Source organism: Dipodomys ordii, unplaced genomic scaffold (assembly GCF_000151885.1).
Source record: "Dipodomys ordii isolate 6190 unplaced genomic scaffold, Dord_2.0 Scaffold1, whole genome shotgun sequence".
Taxonomy (NCBI): domain Eukaryota; kingdom Metazoa; phylum Chordata; class Mammalia; order Rodentia; family Heteromyidae; genus Dipodomys; species Dipodomys ordii.
In genome coordinates this window covers 52209323-52216753 of record NW_012267217.1, presented here as the reverse complement: position 1 = coordinate 52216753, position 7431 = coordinate 52209323, and the positions used below count along the sequence as shown (strand labels likewise).

The following is a 7431-nucleotide window of genomic DNA, read 5'->3' as shown; positions in this document are numbered from 1 at the left end:
AAGTGGTAGAGCACTAGCCTTGAGCTGAAGAGCTGAGGGACAGCGCCCAGGCCCAGAGTTCAGGCCCCATGACCGGACCCAAAAAAAAAAAATTTATAATAGTCTCATTACCTGACTCTTGTCATTGTAACCCCTCTGTATACTAATTTTACAATAACAAACCAAAAATAATAATAGTAAAATAAAATAGACAAAATGGCTGGGTATAGCACTACATGCTCAAACAGGACTGAGGTTGGAGGATTACAAGTTCAATATCAGCCTGGGCCACACAGCAAGACCTTATCTCAAAATAAATAAATAAATATAAAGTAGGTAAAAGAATAAACCATATATATATTTTAACCATGATAAGTTTGTAAGAGTATACAGAGCTAGACACTGGTAGCTCACTGCTAGTTCTAGCTAGCCAAGAGGTTGAAATATGGAAATTGAGATTCTAAACCAGCTAGGAAAAAGGTCTGAGACTCTACCTCCAATCAGCCAGCAAAAATTCAAGACTGGAGATGTGGCTCAAGAGGAATGCCACTAGTCTTGAAAGAAAAAGCCAAGCAAGACTGCAAGGACAAGTTCAAGCCCTGGTGCTGGTATATATAACAATTTGCTGTTTCTCACTGCTGTTGTGGCCCATCTATAATATATAACTCCCTTACGTCCTTTCTAGCATCTGTATAGTAGCAGCTTGCTACCAGATAGACAGAGGGATGAATGGATGGATGGGTAGATGGATGGGTGGGTGGATAGATGGGTGGGTGGATGGGTGGGTGGATAGATGGGTGGGTAGATGGATGGATGGATGGATGGGTGGATGGATGGGTGGGTGGATGGATGGATGGATGGATGGGTTGATGGATGGGTGGGTGGATGGATGGGTGAGTGGATGGATGGGTGAGTGGATGACTGGATGTAGGTAGATGGATGAGAAGGCGAATCCCTCTTATCACTGGGACCACCCTTCACACACAGAGCTGGAAGGAGTCTTTCTCTTAACGTGTTGGCTGTTTCTGTTTTGTCCTGTAGCTATGTTCTTTGCTCCAGCTGCTGATCACAATCCACCTGGGGAACTTTTAAAAAATACTGATGCTCCTGTGCTCAAGCCAAATCCCCCAGAGTCTTGACTTAATTAGATCAGGACTTGCTCTGGGTACCTTGTTTTCTGTTGTTGGGAGATGGGGCATGAGTGCTTCAAACCACCCTCTCCAGGGATTCTGCCAAGGGCCAGGGCAGAGAACCACTTGCTCCTGATTAGTCTCATCCCTCTTTTCTTGGCCCTCCCCAGTAGGAGAGAGGCCACCCCTGTTCTCCATGAGTGTGCTCCAGCCTGAGGGAGTCACCCTCCATGACTGCTCCTTGAACTGGTGAGTAATGAATGAAAGGTCAGAAGGCCCCCACCGGTCAGGCCTCTGTACACCATAGCCTGGGATCTCTCTAATCTCCTTGCACTTTGACTTTGAGTCACATCTTACAATAATAAATGTCTATCCTGGCCTTTCACCACTTAAGAGACTCCCCCTTCTAAGCCCCAAAGGTTGGCTGTTCCCCTTCCCAATCAGATCAGCACCTTTAATGACCCAAACCACCAATCCATCACATAGCACTTTCAGTGGGTTTCTGGGGAGCCCTTGGGCCTGGCTGCTACCCGATGCCCTTGTTGGCCATGGCCTCCTCCATCAGTCATTGCTCAATGTGAAGAGTCCCCAGGGCCCATTTGGATACAAAGGTGGATGATGTCCTCTGATTCATCCTCATTACCACCTTGGTCATTGTCCCCTCTTTAAACAGACTCTTTGGCCCTCACTAGCTGAAGAACGTGGACACGTGCTTCCTCTGGGAGCAGGAATGCACTAGGTAATCGCTACACTCCCACTGATCAGCTTGCCAATCAATGAGCAGTGGCTTGGCAACAAGGGGCTTTAATACTGGATTTATGGAGCCAATTCCTGCCTCTCCCAGAAAGGATGTGGATTCCTTGTCTCCTTCTGGAGGAGCATCAGGGTTTGGGGCTTGTGGCTGCCCAAATTGGAGGGAGCCAGGATGGCCTTAAGGACCTCCTTAAGGCCAAGGATGGCAAAGAGACTGGAGAGCTGCCTAGAGAGGTGGCCATGAGCATCTGTAGCTGCCCCTTACCATGTGGGTCAGAGCACATGCCTCACCTTTGACCTGGTGGCACCTCTGCCACTCTCCTGCCTCCCCTAAACTGCAGCGAGGACCCCCATACACACACGCACTCTGCAGGCAAAGGTCCCAATTTGGATTTGTGCCATCTTTAGCTTCAACTTACCCTCACTCCTGGTCCCCGCTCTTGGGGAAAGGGGACAGCACCCTAAAACCCCAAAGCCAGCCTGAAGCATCCTGATCACTTCCCACCCTTGCCCTTCGACCCACCCACACTCCCTGAGATCAACATGTCTGGCCCTCTCCACAACATTTTGCCTTCTGGAACTTTAATCTGCTTGCTGGCCCAGGACTGCGGGCTCTCTGCCCTTTCTTCCCTCCTCACCCCCCCCCACCATCACCACCTGCCGAATTCTTTGATGCTCTTCCACACGATTGAGGTTTCATTTCTCCAGGAGGCCTTCCCCAAAGGCTCAGGCTGGGCCTTGGGGACCCCAAGTATCCTTAACTGCTGCTTCTTTGGGTTCCTGACCACATAGTGAAGAAATGACCTGTTTATAAGTTTGAGGTCCCAGGCTCCAGGGCTCAGGCAGGTTGTCACCCGCAGGAGGTACCCAACAAACACTTATAGAGCTGAAAGGAGGGCCTTCCTGGGCACTGCCATCTTTCCTTTCATATCTGCTGCTCTGTCATTCTCACAATGCAGCTTTAAGGAGCCCTGGTTGCAACCACAAGTCATGCTTCTTAGTCATGCCGCTGTGAGCTGGATAGTTGGGTTAAGACCCCCTGCCCACCCCCTCCTCCTCAGACAAAGGCCATCTGCTTCCCCAGGCCTGTGAGTGTACAACGAGGGACCATCCCTTCTGCCTTACCCACTAGCCACTTCAACCCCAGGGCTGGAGACGGCTTAGCAGATGATCCCGGGAAGAGTGTGCCAGGAGTCCCAGGAACCTGATCAGGGCTTGGTACCTAACTTCACTTGAGCTGAGTGGGTCACAGTGGCTGAGGAATCTGAGGGAGGAGTCCAGGCATAACCAGGGCCGAGGACCCCACTGCCACCAGCCTCTGCTTCTCCTGTTTCAACCCATACACTTCCTGTTGGCTTTGGCCACAAAATCCAGGCTGCAAGGCCCCGAGGTCCCAGGGTAGTCCAGGGTATGGTGACACAAAGAGAGACTTTTTCAAGCAAGGAAGAAACGATCAGAGATGAGCTGAGACAGGAAGCAACAAATTTGAGTCTTAGGTGGCTACTACTCCTAGCTGCCCAGGAATATCCTGGTTTAAAGCTAGGAATTCTGAGACCCAGATTGTGCCGCAAGTCTTGGGCAATCTGATGACTGACACCCAGCAAGGGGCAGGTGGGGAGGGTGAGTAGTCTCAGGAGAAGAGCTTCTGTCCTTGTCCCAAACAACAGGCTGACTCTGCTTTTTCCGGAATCTCACAGTGCCCTGCCTCACCCCTCTAGCCCATACAACCTTCTTCAAGAGGTCCCAGGCGTTCAGAAATAAGCACAGATCCTGTCCTCTCCCACTGCCCCCTGGTCCCCCGGTCTCCCCACCTGGTTGCCTTACCTGTCTGGAGGAGGCTGCCGCCACCTGGGAGCTCTCAGGGAGTTGTGGCAAGCGAGCTGCAGGAGAAAGACCTTTGTCCTCACCCCCCCCCTTGGAGGAACTGCCTTCACCATATAAGGGAAGATAGGGCCCTAGAGAGAGAGAATGGGGGGGTGGGGTGGGGAGGCAGGTGCCCAGTCAGGTCCCTGGGAGCCCAGAGCCCAGGGATAGCCTGACAGCTAGAGCTGATGTGCCCCACCCTTGGTTCCCAAGTGAACCACCAGGAATGAGGTGTAATTCCCCCTCGGGCTGGGGTCCTTCCTCTCTGCAGGTGCACAGCACCCACCAGGGAAGGATATGGGCACTTGGACTGGTCCTCTTGCTCACCCAGAGAGGGCTCAGCTCTCCTCCCTTCAGCCTTGGGGAAAAGAAAGTCTCAGCTCTAGAAGTCCTGAACCCAGGAAGGCAAGGCTGGGATTGAACGTTGGGGCCCCTCTAGAACGGAAGGGGACCCTGGCACCTCTTCTTTGCTGTATGACCCTCACTCAGTGAGGCAAATGTTCTTCCTGTCCTCCCCCCTCAGGGGCACAGGCTCCACCTGGAATTTTTATGAGTTACCATAAACTGGTGCCTTTGGACTCTGCTCTTCCACCCTCTCCCAGGAGCCAAGGCGTTCCATCTCCCACCCCTGGACCTGGGGGTCCATCTGCTTCAGGAAGGGAAGCGCTGTGGCCCTCACCGGTGTAAGTCTTGTTCACACACAGGCTTTGGGCACAAACTCAGCATTGGGGGCAGCTGCCCCTCAACCTGCAGTAATTCTATCACTTCTGAACCCTGGTCCTTAGGAGGGTGAGGTGAAGTGGGTTGGAGAAGGCAGTCCTGCTGTTGACCACACCCTCCACAGACTTATAGAAACCAAAAGTGAGCACGTGTACATACACACGTTCATGTGCTGGGTGTGTGGTGTGAGTGCAGAGTATACGCTCATGCATACTACAGTATTCTAGTTTGGGAAGTAGATATACTGCAGGTGTAATTTTGTTTTTAAAAACAATGTAATGCTATTTCTTGTGGATAAAAAGGAGATATATTCTCTTAATTACATAGGCAAGAAAACAGCAAAGCAAAAGCTCACCTGTAAGCCGGGCACTGATGGCTCACACCTGCAATCCTAGCTACTCAGGAGGCTGAGATGTGAGGATCACAGTTCAAAGCCAGCCTGGGAAGGAAAGTCCAAGATACTCTTATCTCCAAGATAAGAAAACTGGAAGTGGTTTTGTGCCTCCAGTGGTAGAATACTAGCCTTGAGCTGAAGAGCTGATGGATATTGCCCAGGCCCAGATTTCAAGTCCCATACCAACCAAAAAAAAAAAAAAAAGCTCACCTATAATTCCAGGAGCGATAACCAACCCATGATCATTGCTAGAATTTCATTTGGTATATCTCAAATCACTTTCCAGTACACAGGTCATATGTGTGTAGTATATGTATATAATTATACAATTTCTTTTTTTTTTTTTTTGGTCAGTTGTGGGCCTGAACTCTGGGCCTGGGCGCTGTCCCTCAGCTCTTCAGCTCAAGGCTAGTGCTCTACCACTTGAACCACTGCACCACTTGAACTCAGGTCTGGGAACTGACCCTGAGCTTCTTTTTGCTTAAGGCTATGCTGTACCACCTGAGCCACAGTGCCACTTCTGGCCTTTTCTGTTTATGTGGTACTAGGGAATCGAACCCAGGGCTTCATGCATGCTAGGCAAGCACTCTACCACTAAGCCACATTCCCAGCTCCAGGCTTGTTTTGAACCACAATCCTCCAAGTCTCAGCTTCCTGAGAGCTAGGATTACAGGCATGAGCCACCAGTGCTCAGCTCAAACAATTATTCTAATGTGCTCCTCTATCCAGCTTATAGTCAGTTTATTCCACTTAGCTCTGCAAAGACTGTAATAGAGGATTTTGTTAATAGAGGATCAAAGCAAGATTAAGCATTTCTATTCTCATGTCACTTCCATACTTTTTGATCTAGGAGAGGCCTTTCCCATTTTCCTCCAGACGCTAGCTTATCTGAATCAAAAGACAGTTGTCAGCTGGGCATCAGTGGCTCATGCCTATAAACCTAGCTATTTAGAAGGCTGAGATCTGAGATCAAGGTTTAAAGCCAGTGGGCAGGAACATCTGGAAGGCTCTTATCTCCAATTAATCACTAGAAAACCAAAAGTGGTATATGGCTCAAGTGGTAGAGTGCTCGCCTTGAGCTAAAGAGCTCAGGGATAGTGCCCAGGCCCAGAGTTCAAGCCCCATAACCAACAAAAAAAAAGAAAGAGGGGCTAGGAAGGTGGCTCAGTGGTAGAATGCTTGCCTTGTATGCATGAGGCCCTGGGTTCGATTCCATAGCAACATATAAGCAAAAAAAAAGCTGGAAGTGGTACTGTGCCTTAAGTGGTAGAGTGCTAGCCTTGAGCTGAAGAGCTGAGGGACAGTGCCCAGGCTCAGAGTTCAGGCCCCATGACCAGCAAAAAAAAAAAAAGAAAAAAAAAGAAAGAAAGCTGCCTGTAGAATGTCCACACTATAGATGTGTCCTGGGCTTTCCTTATGGTGTTACTTAGTTTGCTCCTCTTCTGCCTGTATTTCTCGAAAGCCTAAGGTACAGCTAGCAGATTCTGATTAAACACATTCCACAGGAATACTTTCTAGAGCAGCACTTCTCAAACTGAACCATTTTACACATCAGCTATGTAAAATGCACATTATGATTTAGTAGGTCCAGGGCAGGGCCTGAGATTCTGAATTAGTCACCAACTCCCAGGAGATGCTGATGTCTTCAGATTATTCTGGTCTTTCAGTAGCATAGTCAAAAGTGATGTCCATGCATTGCATAGAGGCACATAATACCAAGTTGTCCCAGCACAAACTATGGAAGTTTGATACCTTGGTCACAATGGTGACTAGCAGCACTTTTCTTTCTTTCTTTCTTTTTTGTCAGTCATGGGGCTTGAACTTTGGGCTTGGGCGCTGTCCCTGAGCTCTTCAGCTCAAGGCTAGTGCTCTACCGCTTGAGCCACAGCGCCACTTCTGGTTTTCTAGTGGTTTATTAGAGATAAGAGTCTCATGGACTTTCCTGCCTGGGCTGGCTTTGATCCGTGATCCTCAGATCTCAGCCTCCTGAATAGCTAGGATTACAGGCGTGAGCCACTGGTGCCCAGCTGTTCTTTCTTTCTTTCTTTCTTTCTTCCTTCTTTCCTTCCTTCCTTCCTTTCTTTCTCTCTTTCCTTTCTTTCTCTCTTTCCTTTCTTTCTTTCTTCTTTCTTTTTCCTCTTCTTTTCTTTCCTTTTCCTTCCCTCCTTCCTTCCTTCTTCCTCCTCCCCCTCCTTCCTCCTCTCCCTACTTCTTCTCCTGCCCTCTCCCTCTTTCCCTCCCTCCCCCACCCTCTATTTGTGCCAGTCCTGGGGCTTGAACTCAGGGCATGAACACTGTCCCTAAGCTTTTTAGTGTTCTATCACTTGAGCCACAGTTCCACTTCCAGCTTTTTTTTGAGTAGTTTATTGGAGATAAGAGTCTCATGGACTTTCCCACCCAGGCTGGATTCAAACTGTGACCTCAGATCTCAGTCTCCTGAGTAGCTAGGATTACAAGTGTGAGCCACTGGCGCCCAGTTACTTTTTTTTTTATTTTTGTCGGTTGTGGGGCTTGAACTCTGGGCCTGGGCGCTGTCCCTCAGCTCTTCAGCTCAAGGCTAGCGCTCTACCACTTGAGCTACAGCGCCACTTC

At 49.4% G+C, this 7431-nt stretch overlaps 1 protein-coding gene across 1 annotated transcript in view; it reads right to left on the bottom strand.

Annotated features, from left to right (window-relative positions):
• The window catches only part of Vil1 (villin 1), a 32217-nt gene extending 28475 nt beyond the window's left edge, over positions 1–3742 (bottom strand). Inside the window, exon 1 of the mRNA XM_013012186.1 lies at positions 3687–3742. The gene's annotated coding sequence lies outside the window, so the exon portion shown is untranslated. The remainder of the gene's footprint in view (positions 1–3686) is intronic.
• Between the last annotated feature and the right edge of the window lie 3689 nt (positions 3743–7431).